This window comes from Mauremys mutica, chromosome 2 (genome assembly GCF_020497125.1).
Source record: "Mauremys mutica isolate MM-2020 ecotype Southern chromosome 2, ASM2049712v1, whole genome shotgun sequence".
Lineage (NCBI taxonomy): Eukaryota > Metazoa > Chordata > Testudines > Geoemydidae > Mauremys > Mauremys mutica.
In genome coordinates, this window is record NC_059073.1 from 63,428,881 (window position 1) to 63,441,017 (window position 12,137).

Here is a 12,137-nt window from a genome sequence, read left to right on the forward strand (position 1 = left end):
TAGAAGTGGTATAATATTTTCAATGATTTACAAAACATTTATGCCCATTTATGGAGCTATTAGTTACACATACTGCATTTTTCTCATATTATTTACTTACTAATTTTCCTGCCCATCACATCGCACATTAGAACAGCAAGCTTTTTCTGTCTTTCCTTTCCTCACTAACACCATCCTCTGAGCACTGTCAACCTCTCACAAATGGACACTGTGTCTAATCCTACAGTGTTCCTGGAATTTTTGGATTCACCCTCATGTCAATTCCACTTAGGGCATGTAGGGTAAAGATACAGGCCATCCCTCTCACATTCTTTAGATTTCAGAGCCATAGCAGAATGACAGGACACTAAGAGTTGCAGTACTACTGAAAAAAAGGCATGGATTATAAAAAGTCATAGTCCAGAGAGCAGTACTGCACAGATTTGATATATAGCTCATTTTCAAATGTAGAAAGTCCAAGAGAAGAGTCACCAAGTTTGATACAGGATGAATTTACTCATCTTGATCTGGTGGAAAGGAATGAGCGGCTATGGAAGATTTCAAAGAACAGTAAACAAAAATATTTATTCTGCAAGTTTATTGAAGCTTTGCATGATGCAGTTTGCATTTGTTTCCCTGAGGAAACTACACTTACGATAGCATTGCAAAACATTAAAATTAGGTGGTAAAATTGGAAAGAGCAATTGCAGCTTGCCTATGAAACTCCAGAAGGTGAAAGCCTTCATACAGCTTCTATTCTCCAGCAGCACTCAACTATCATGGTAACTCCTCAACTGTAACATACAGAAGAACTTCATTTCAAAAAGGTTTTTCCAATTTTTCTTGATTCCTCCACCCCTACAACACTGCAGATTAGCAGGTTTATTTGTTAATTTCAACAGTGCCTAGCACCAGGGCAGCTAGGTGATACAATAAGGAACAGAGGTTAGATGTATCACTCATTAAAAAAGACAAACACAATCACACCAGGCAAAGCAAGCATTGCAGTGTGCCTTTAAGGCTTTTGTAGACTTTGGCAGCCCACCAGAGAGGAGTGAATTTTAAATAGGAATGGTCAGCTGAGAAAGCTCTACCACTGCTAATAGAGTGTTCCCCTATTAGGAACAACTCCCATGACAAGTAGAGGGAAAGACGAAAGTCTGACAACCAGACCATAGACCTTGAATTGCACCCAAGTGTACACAGGAATCCACTGCAGATACGTCTCCACACCTTGCAACTCACAGCAGTCGAGAGACATTCAACTGAAGCTCCCCCGGGCTGGAAGGGGGAAAGGTGCAGAAGACATCTGCACACAGACGGGCAAAGCTTTTCCAAAGAACTTTTTTCACCGAAAAACACAGATTTGAGTTGACCGAACGTTTTGTGAACTAGTGTTGATTTCAGCAAACTGGTTTGGTTTAAATAAAAAAAGAAAAACCGTTTAGAGGAGACGGCGGTTCCCCCTGATAAAACTTTAGCTCAGTGGTTAAGGGACTGGGAGACCTAGGGTTAAATCCCTTCTGGTGCAGGGCCTTGAAACCAGGTTCTCACTTTGTAGGTGACTGCCCTAACCACCAGGCTATGGTGTATTCCAATGCGGGGGAAATCTCAGAGTTTCTTCTGCTGAAGCTGTTTCACTTTGTATAAAATAATGAAATAGTCATTGGACCAGAGTGAGAATATGACTTACAGCCCTCTGTTTAGGCCTTCCCTTTGGGAGGGGGGAACATCTAGGTTACAGGCCCTACTCCAGTGACAACTTAATACATTTATACATAGAGGAACAGCTTCAAAAAGGAGAGACTGAGAACAATCCATGGATAAATGCTTATAGCCTGATGGTCAGAGCAAGGATTCAAACCCAGGCCTTCAATATCTCAGGTAAGTGCTCCAGGATAAAGGTTATAGGTGGTGGCAACACCCCCACAATTTTCTTTGCTAAAACAAAACAAGGTTAAATGCCCAAAACTGAAATAAAGTTTTGTTTGACCTGAACGAAAATTACCCTGCTTTTTCCTGGCTGAAAATCCCCAAAAAGTTTGATTGAACAACCTGAACTTAAAAAAAAATTAAAAAAAATTAGGAACTGCCAGTGAAATTAAAAGAGTCAGTTATTTGCACAGCTCTCTGTTGTGAGGTTTGCATTAGAAAAGAATGGGGCACAGTCTCCTTGGCAGTTTTAAATGAAAAATCATCAAAAGTGAATACCTGTATCTGTCACAAGAGCAGCAACGGATCCATGAATCATTCTGATAAAACGCAAGAATACACACTTGTTAGATAGTGAGACACCCGTTTGTCCACTACCGTTGTCTTTTGCCAAAAAGCATGCCTTTCATTCTTTTCTGGGTTGAATTATATAGCCATTTCAATTTTATCCAGATCCCTGTCTCTCTCAGGAACTGTGAATGCCATAACGGAACATGGATGTTACAAAAAGCAGACACACAGCTGACTATCCCCATACATATACAACATCGCAGTACAATATATTTGAAAAGCTCAAGTGACCTATTATAAAAAATGAGCAAGATGGATCACTATCAGTATATCCACACAATCTCAATTCCATATTAGGATCTGAATCCTGACCGACAGGAAACCAAGAAATCTTTTCAATCTACCACTGAAGTTGAGTATCAGAGGGGTAGTTGTGTTAGTCTGGATCTGTAAAAGCAGCAAAGAGTCTTGTGGCATCTTAAAGACTAACAGATGTTTTGGAGCATGAACTTTCGTGGGTGAATATCCACTTTGTCGGATGCATGTAGTGGAAATTTCCATGGGCAGGTATGTATAAGCAAGCAAGAAGCAGGCTAGAGATAACGAGGTTAGTTCAATCAGGGAGGATGAGGCCCTCTTCTAGCAGCTGAGGTGTGAAAACCAAGAGAGGAGAAACTGGTTTTGTAGTTGGCAAGCCATTCACAGTCTTTGTTTAATCCTGAGCTGATGGTGTCAAATTTGCAGATGAACTGAAGCTCAGCAGTTTCTCTTTGAAGTCCGGTCCTGAAGCTTTTTTGCTGCAGGATGGCCACCTTAAGATCTGCTATTGTGTGGCCAGGGAGGTTGAAGTATTCTCCTACAGGTTTTTGTATATTGCCATTCCTAATATCTGATTTGTGTCCATTTATCCTTTTCTGTAGAGACTGTCCAGTTTGGCTGATGTACATAGTAGAGGGGCATTGCTGGCATATGATGGCGTATATTACATTGGTGGACATGCAGGTGAATGAACCGGTGATGGTGTGGCTGATCTGGTTAGGTCCTGTGATGGTGTCGCTGGTGTAGATATGTGGGCAGAGTTGGCATCGATGTTTGTTGCATGGATTGGTTCCCGAGTTAGAGTTACTATGGTGCAGTGTGCAGTTACTGGTGAAATATAATATACGCCATCATATGCCAGCAATGCCCCTCTGCTATGTATATCGGCCAAACTGGACAGTCTCTACAGAAAATAGCAGATCTTAAGGTGGCCATCCTGCAGCAAAAAAACTTCAGGACCAGACTTCAGAGAGAAACTGCTGAGCTCCAGTTCATCTGCAAATTTGACACCATCAGCTCAGGATTAAACAAAGACTGTGAATGGCTTGCCAACTACAAAACTAGTTTCTCCTCTCTTGGTTTTCACACCTCAGCTGCTGGAAGAGGGCCTCATCCTCCTTGATTGAACTAACCTCGTTATCTCTAGCCTGCTTCTTGCTTGCTTATATATACATACCTGCCCCTGGAAATTTCCACTACATGCATCCGACGAAGTGGGTATTCACCCACGAAAGCTCATGCTCCAAAACGTTTGTTAGTCTATAAGGTGCCACAAGACTCTTTGCTGCTTTCACTGAAGTTGGCTCATCTCGACCTTCTTGACAAACTTCCTTAAAACTGGAAGATTTGTGAGAGGATAAAACTTTACTAGTTACTAATGTCCAAATATGGTTCCATAAGCAAGGTCCTAACCACTTGTCAACCATGGCTAGCTGCTTGCACTTTTGGAGAGAGGAATTAAAAGCTTCACCAATGCCCCCTTCCCAATGACCCTCCTGCTGACTTTAATCCTTCACCATGGACAACACCCCTCTGAAGAGTAGCTGGGTGATATTCTAAGCACCCCCAAAAAAGCCCTGTAAACAAAAAGGTGGGTGAAAGCCAGCCCCCTCCTATTCTAATACTTTTCCATGGTGATTGAAAACTTGGCCCAAAACTGTACTATGAAAGGCCTCTCAAGTTTAGTATCTAATAAAAGAGAAACATTTTACTCTAACTATTTTAACAAGTAAAAGCAGCAAAGAATCCTGTGGCACCTTGTAGACTAACAGACGTTTTGGAGCATGAGCTTTCGCGGGTGAATACCCAATACTCATGCTCCAAAACATCTGTTAGTCTATAAGGTGCCACAGGATTCTTTGCTGCTTTTACAGCTCCAGACTAACACGGCTACCCCTCTGATATTTTAACAAGTTATCTTACGACAGCACCCAGAGGACCCAATCAGGATCACAGTCCCATTGTGCAGGATGCTGTACAGACACACTGCAAGAAAAAAAGTCCCTGTCCCTCAAAAGCTAAAACTAGATTAGACAGCTTGTGTGTACTTCCCATGTTGGCTGTAGCACTGAAATTAATAACCAAACAGCATGCCCAAAGCTCCACTGACAACAATGCTGCTGGTGTTCCCACACAGTAAAGGAAGGGTACCATCTTCCTTTCAGCACTTTGAGCAATAGGAGGAAGCAGACAGGAAGGTGGAGCGGGCAAGAGGAGTGGGAGGGCAGGTGAAAATAAAAGGACTTTTCCAAATGTATTTGGAAAAGAGAGTCAGCAGGAAAAGAATCTAGCATGTACCTTTTAAGAGGTAATATAAACAAATATATTAATATAAACAAATGACCACAAGGAGAAAGACATTTGGTGGCTACACTAACCTTTCACCTCTGGAAAGCTAGGTCCAAATCCAGGGCTGGGTCACAAGTTAAATCAAGATTTGGCAAGCTCCAGCTGAGATGGATTCTAGTGCAGGAGGGACCTGCAAGAAATAACTCTGGATAAATAGGAGATATTTCAATTATTTGTCATGGTTAAGAGTTAAAAATACGTTTCACATTCTCTCTTTAAATTTGGCCATAGTATCAGTTTCGGTACATCAAGATAGGATAATCACAGAAAGAAGAGAGCCAGGGACTGTCAGAGGATCACGAGGCTTAAAAAGTATATTAAATTTGTCCATTGCTAGGCTAAACCCTAATAAAGCTACCTAAATTTCAAAAGGGACTTGTTGAATGACTATCTTCAAAATAATTCAGGTTTCAAATAGACCACCCTTTAATACCATGTACATTTTCATTTTATGGACCTTTTTTTAAGTTTTAAAGAGAGTTTTCAACTCTCCTTCTGATGTTTACAAAAATCTGTCTAGCAATGGAGAGTGCAGAGCACTTCCCTACATCCCCAGGCCCAGCCCTCCTCAACTCTTCATGCATTCCTGCTGGTTGCCATTTCAGTTCTGCTCCCATTAGTGGTAAATACCCTAGGGAATAGCTTGCACTTGGAGCTCCTTCAGGTAAGAGATGATGAAAGCAATGCTAATTCATAAGACAGGAAGTGCCTTCTGCAAAATGATAAAACTGAATGAAGACAAACTGCTGTCAAACTGGAAAAAACAAAAAAGAGTGTGAATTGTGTTCCTCCTCCCCCCACCCCTTAACCTATAAGAGTACTGCTGTAAAAACAAAACACCCCCCAACCCCACCCCAGGGGAAACCATCACTCTGCAATAATCTGGTCAAGGTGAAATGTAACTCTTTTGTTATTCTCCCTACAGGAAAGGAAGAGGACAGAGGTGAGTGAGAAAGGTTAAAGAAGAATGAAGAGGAACAGGAATAGGGGATAATTGCCTACTTTGCATCCCCTACCTCAGTCTCACTGGGGAGAAAGAATAAGGAAGACATTTTCTACTTATAATCCCACTGAAGAGTACGCCTCCCCTAGGACACCACCACTTATTTTATCTGTCCTGGGACAACCACTAACTGTTATATGTGAAATTTCAACATCAGGATTCTTGTTTATTGCAAGAAAGAATGCAGAGAACTGCAGGCTCCACCACTGTTGAATGACTGTAGTGTGGATCATTATTAGCAACTGAGCATCTGCCTTAAGAGCAGCCCTCTAGAATGGTTAGTGAAGACTTCTTATTTACCCACATCTAGTCCTTAATGATTAATCTCTAGCCATATCCAGAGAATCTGGACGAAGGGATACAACAACAACTGCAAATGCATTAAATTAGTCTCAGTGATGAGCTGCGGGCAGTAAAGTCCGTTCACACTGGTCATATGCCAACACTTATGTTTTCTGGATTGCTTCCTCAACCTTCCTATGTAGCAGCTCCAATTAATTTAGGCAAAAATTTTCAAAATTTGAGTGCCTAAGGACAAGCTCATAAATATGGATTTAAAGTTTTGGCCATAGTGCCTTGAGCTGCTTCTGACAGATCTTACGATAAAGTCTATCCCACATCCTTTGCTCCAACCACTTGTAGGGAATCCAATTCTGCTTCAGCAGGCAGTCAGGCTTCTGTAAACATAGACCAGAGGGTTGTTATCCCCTTTTTGACTCCATTAACATACATTCAGTCACATTATTCTAGACTATCCTGCCTCTCCAAATTATGAATATGGGATTGGGAGTCAGATCATCGTAAACTCCAACTCTGGCTGGGTTACTGGCTTTGTGTGTGTATTTGGACAAGTCACTTTACTACTTTGTCTCCAGTTCCCATCTGTAAAATCAGAGAAACGTAGGGCTGGAAGAGAAGTCAGATCATCTAGTTCAGTGCTGAGGCTGGACCAGGTATACCTCCTAGACCACTGAGAATACTGACATATTTAAGGAGGGTGTTGCAATATTTGTAAAGAGCTCTATAAAAGTATACACCAAAATTTCATAACCAACAGGATATGAGATCTAGAAAATGGAACGTCTCCAGAATAAAAAGCTGATGGGATATGCAGCATCAAATCTAAGCATACTCTTCAAATTTAAGTATCCCTAATTCTGCAGAAGTCAATGGAACAGTTAATACTGCCAAATTCCAACAGTGACTAGGGGTGAGGTAATATTTTCGAGAAAGCTTGTCTCTATCCAATAGAAGATGGTCCAAAAGATATTACCTCACCCACCTTGTAACTCTAATATCCTGGGACCGATACAGCTATAACAAAATTCCAAGAATGTAACATAATTAAGTAGAACAGATTCAAAGGCAAACCAAGAAGAGCATTTAAAAAAAAAAAAGAACCAAACAACTAACTTACAGCAACACAGTACTGTGAGCCCAATTCACCCATATCCAACCCTTTGGGTAGTCACTTACACCAGTACAAAGTATTACCAAACTCAGAATGATAGTGTTTTACACCCACTCTGCACTGATCCAAATGTCTATAGGGAAATGGTGAATCAATAGTCTTTCCTCAGAGAATGTCAGAATAGATGGCTTAAAAAAAAAAAATCTAAGGCTATAGAATGCATCTATGTTATGCCTACAATACAAGTTGGTGTCATAATTTCTAATGTGGCACGGTTGTGATTTATAATGAAAGGTGCTTATGGAAGCTAGGCATCAAATAGACACCACACATTAAGGCTACCATCAAGCAGGATATAGCTGAGATAATTTATACAGCTTTAAACAGAGTATCAAAGAAATAAAACTAGCAATCCTTTACTGCTGCATACAAATGAAACTTGGGGAAAAAAATGAATCTAACAAGTCTTCCATATTGCATTTTTTTTAAAGTAATACAAAAGCCAATTTTGAAAATCACTACAAACACTGCAGACATAAAAAGTTAATATAAAAATACTGAAAATATTAAGATTGTAATAAGCCTACAAGAAAAGTTCCAGTTAAAGAGTTAATGGCATTCCTTCTTTAATTCCTAAAGGATCTTCAAGAAAATAGTTACAGAGAATTGTGATATCTCCTCTTAATTTGAATATTCTTGTTTTTATTAACTCCTGTTACAAGCTTTTAAGATGTATTTTATTAAATTCTCTCATTTAGAGTAGTAAATAGCAGTCACCTGAAAGATCAGGTTAATGTTCTGGTGAGCACTATTTAAAAAACAAAAAAAACACACACCCAAAAAAAAAATATCAATGTTTAGGTACTCATGAGACCAGAACAGTTTCATTGGAGTTCTTCTAGTCTATCAGATAAATGGCATTTTCAGTTTAAACATGAAACATATCAAGTCAGCATAACACAACAGCCCCTCTAAATCCAAACTTAGGTATCTCAGTGTATAATCATGTTAAGTGTATCTTCACTGAAAGCTATGAAGCACCTGACTGCGTGGAGCTAGTGATTTATCTGTGAAATTCCTAGGAGTGTAGTGGTTGTTGGGAGAAGCACAAAGGTCTTGAAACTGCAGACAGAGGTAAATAGTGTGTTGTAATAAGTTTAGCAAGCGATAACACAAATCTCAAAAATAGAGAAATGAGTGACAAACCACATTCCATGTTGAGTTATGGCATGTTCAGAACCAGAGAACAGAACAGAAGGGTATCTTTTGGATGGTGTAGGGAAGAGAATTGACCAGCTTCCCCTAACATTTGTATGAAAATAAATTTAAAAAAAAAAACAAAAAACACCTTGTGTTACTGCAGCAAATCTTCAAATACTAATACCTTACAATTTTGTATTAATGGACATAAATTACATTCCCCCAGGAGACCCAAATTCATATCATGCAATAAAGGGATGCAGGGGAGGATGCAAAGTATTTGTTGTTTTAGAATCAGAGGGGTAGCCATGTTAGTCTGGTTCTGTAGAAGCAGCAAAGAATCCCGTGGCACCTTATAGACTAACAGACGTTTTGCAGCATGAGCTTTCATGGGTGAATATATGATGGCATATATTACATTGGTGGACGTGCAGGTGAATGAACCGGTGATGGTGTGGCTGATGTGGTTAGGTCCTGTGATGGTGTCGCTGATGTAGATATGTGGGCAGAGTTGGCATTGAGGTTTGTTGCATGGATTGGTTCCTGAGTTAGAGTTACTATGGTGTGGTGTGCAGTTACTGGTGAGAATATGCTTCAGGTTGGCAGGTTGTCTGTGGGCGAGGACTGGCCTGCCACCCAAGGCCTGTGAAAGTGTGGGATCATTGTCCAGGATGAGTTGTAGATCCCTGATGATGCGCTGGAGGGGTTTTAGCTGGGGACTGTATGTGATGGCCAGTGGAGTCCTGTTGGTTTCTTTCTTGGGTTTGTCTTGCAGTAGGAGGCTTCTGGGTACACGTCTGGCTCTGTTGATCTGTTTCCTTATTTCCTCGTGCGGGTACTGTAGTTTTGAGAACTACACCATCACCGGTTCATTCACCTGCACGTCCACCAATGTAATATATGCCATCATATGCCAGCAATGCCCCTCTGCTATGTACATCGGCCAAACTGGACAGTCTCTAAGGAAAAGGATAAATGGACACAAATCAGATATTAGGAATGGCAATATACAAAAACCTGTAGGAGAACACTTCAACCTCCCTGGCCACACAATAGCAGATCTTAAGGTGGCCATCCTGCAGCAAAAAAACTTCAGGACCAGACTTCAAAGGGAAACTGCTGAGCTCCAGTTCATCTGCAAATTTGACACCATCAGCTCAGGATTAAACAAAGACTGTGAATGGCTTGCCAACTACAGAACCAGTTTCTCCTCCCTTGGTTTTCACTCAACTGCTAGAACAGGGCCTCATCCTCCCTGATTGAACTAACCTCGTTAGCTCCAGCTTGCTTCTTGCTTGCATATATAAACCTGCCCCTGGAAATTTCCACTACTTGCATCCGAAGAAGTGGGTATTCACCCACGAAAGCTCATGCTGCAAAACGTCTGTTAGTCTATAAGGTGCCACAGGATTCTTTGTTGTTTTAGAAGGAGCCTTAATGGAGTTCAAACACATCAACTACAGTACAACTGTTAGTTTTCCCCCATAGTTGTAACTTTTCCACAAAATGAGCAGTTTACAGCCATAAGCAATTTTGTACAAGACACAAAGAAATCTCCTGAAGATGGAGTTTTATATCATTACACAGGAGGTGACTACTCCTTTTGCCCATCCCAGGGACTCTGACAGAAGAGAAGTGTACCTACTCAATGACAGGTCCTATTCCTACCCTCAACACCTCGCAGCAGGGGTTGGGCAATTCATTGCATCTTGTTACAAGGTGAAGAAATGACATTGATCTGCTCACCTTAATAGGAAAAAAGTCTAGATAAACAGAAGTATTTTCTGAATAATGTCTCCTTCACTTTAGGAAGGAAGCTCCTCTTCTACCTCCATCCCCCTTAACCCTGGGAGCCCCAAAGCAGCATCTAAACAGAGTACATGGCTCCAAAACCCTTTCTTGCACCCCACTCCCAAAGCTGTATCAGAGACATAGACACCTGACAGCTTGCAAGACAAAGTGCTCAGCTTCCTCTCCCTAGGCATGCCCATCTGGAGAGCTCTGTAAGCAAGTTGTGTACACTCACACGAATTCTTCCAACAACCACTGCAGGGCATGAGAGGAACTGTCTCCTTTCTGACCACCACACAAAACAAACAATCCCGAGCTGTTAGTGCTCTTTCAGCCAGAACAGTTCACACACTCCCTATATCACAGGACACTAGAGGACCAGAACGAGAGCCCAATGAAACGCACCACCCACTCCTACATAGAATCCGGCCCAGGACTCAACAATACTAACCTCAAGGTGCAAAAAGCCCCCATCCAGAGTCAGACCTTTCAAGACCTTGGACCAAACCCTAACGAGACAAGACACCGCCCGCTGGGGACAGCAGATCAGAAACCACAGCTAAGAACCTCCGCAGCAGCAGATCTGTTTGTGACCACTAGCACCCAGACAGCTGACTGGCGCTGAACGCGCACCACCGCACCCGCAAACGAGAGCGTGAAGCCAGTGCAAATCCAGCGCGGGAGGAGCGCCCCGGCCGGCACCACGGAACCCAACACACCTGCGAGACGCACGGACACGGACTCGGACTGCGAGCCATGCCTCGCCAGCCTGTGCGGCCGCGGAGGGAGCGGAGAGGAAGGCGCTCCTCGGCCGGAGACAGAGGCGCATTAGTGGTGTTTTAATGGGAAGAAGAACTGGGCACAACTCCTAACCCCCCCCCCGGCCCCGCGCCCGCCAGCCAGCCATCAATCCTCCCCCACAGATGCCCGCCGCTGCCCCCACTCCCGGCTGAACCCCATCCTGTGCAGCATCTGCTGGGACAGGTGCAAGCTGCCAGCCAGCCTGTCGGGCCACTACAGCGCTGGGCGGGGATGGAGTTAACGCCCTCTCCGCTCCCGGGCGGCGGCAGGATGGGCGACCGGGCGAAGCCCCAGCCCCAGCCCCGCTCCGCCACCCGGCCGGGCGCAACAGCCTCGGGGCCGGGCCAGGCCAGGCCAGCGCTTCCCCACGCACCTGGCTCCCCCGCGGGGCCCGGCCCTCGGGGCGGCAGCGCGGCACCTAGCAGCCCGCCGCTTTCCCGGCCCACATGCCGCGAGCCCGCCAATCCGGGCCCGCGGCGCCAGGTGGCCCCGCCAGGTGGAGGGCGGGGCGGCGCCGGCAGAGCTCGGGGGAAGAGAGGGGACGCCCAGGCGCCCTCTGCAGGGCACAGAGCGCAGGCCTGGCCCGGCTGGGGGCTGCCCGCTGTGGGGGGCAGACCTACCCCACCCACAGCCTGCCCCTTGGAGCCCTTCCCGCCTGCTTCCCCAGCAGGCACCCCTCCGCCAGTGTAGCACATTGCCTCCACCTCCAGGCATGGGCCCCGGGCCTACTCCAGCCCCGTGACTCGGTTCCCCTAGGGCAATACTTTCCCTCGTACTGCCAGCGGTAGCGAAAGGCTCTCCCCGCAGGCATCTTCCCGCTTGTACCTTGCAGCGCACACTGCTCCCTGCCTGCCTGTGCCAGGGGCAGCGCCGCTCTCTGGACGCTACGCTGCGAGTTGTTCTAGCTCCAAAGCAGGTGGCTTAGGAGCAGCACGAGCAGGGCGCTCCCACAACTTTGTGGAGCAAATGGAGAAGAGCTCTGCTAGGAAGCTGTACTCGTTAGGACAGCTTGGCTGAATAGGAACACTAGTACAGGCCACTGTTGCATTCACGCACAAAAGC

General features: G+C 44.2%; 1 protein-coding gene across 6 annotated transcripts in view; it reads right to left on the reverse strand.

Moving 5' to 3' along the window:
• LOC123363801 (serine/threonine-protein kinase Sgk3) overlaps positions 1-12,137 on the reverse strand; it is an 86,594-nt gene that overhangs the window by 49,059 nt on the left and 25,398 nt on the right. Inside the window, exons 1-3 of one of the 6 annotated variants that reach the window (XM_045005201.1) lie at positions 5,500-5,650; positions 4,899-4,999; positions 2,191-2,231 (exon numbers count right to left, since the gene is read on the reverse strand). The exons of 1 other annotated variant lie outside the window; for it this stretch is intronic. The gene's annotated coding sequence lies outside the window, so the exon portion shown is untranslated. Of the gene's footprint in view, positions 1-2,190; positions 2,232-4,898; positions 5,000-5,499; positions 5,651-11,448; positions 11,502-12,137 lie in introns of those variants that run through there. 4 more of the 6 variants (XM_045005198.1, XM_045005199.1, XM_045005200.1 and 1 more) reach the window with 4 other exon arrangements.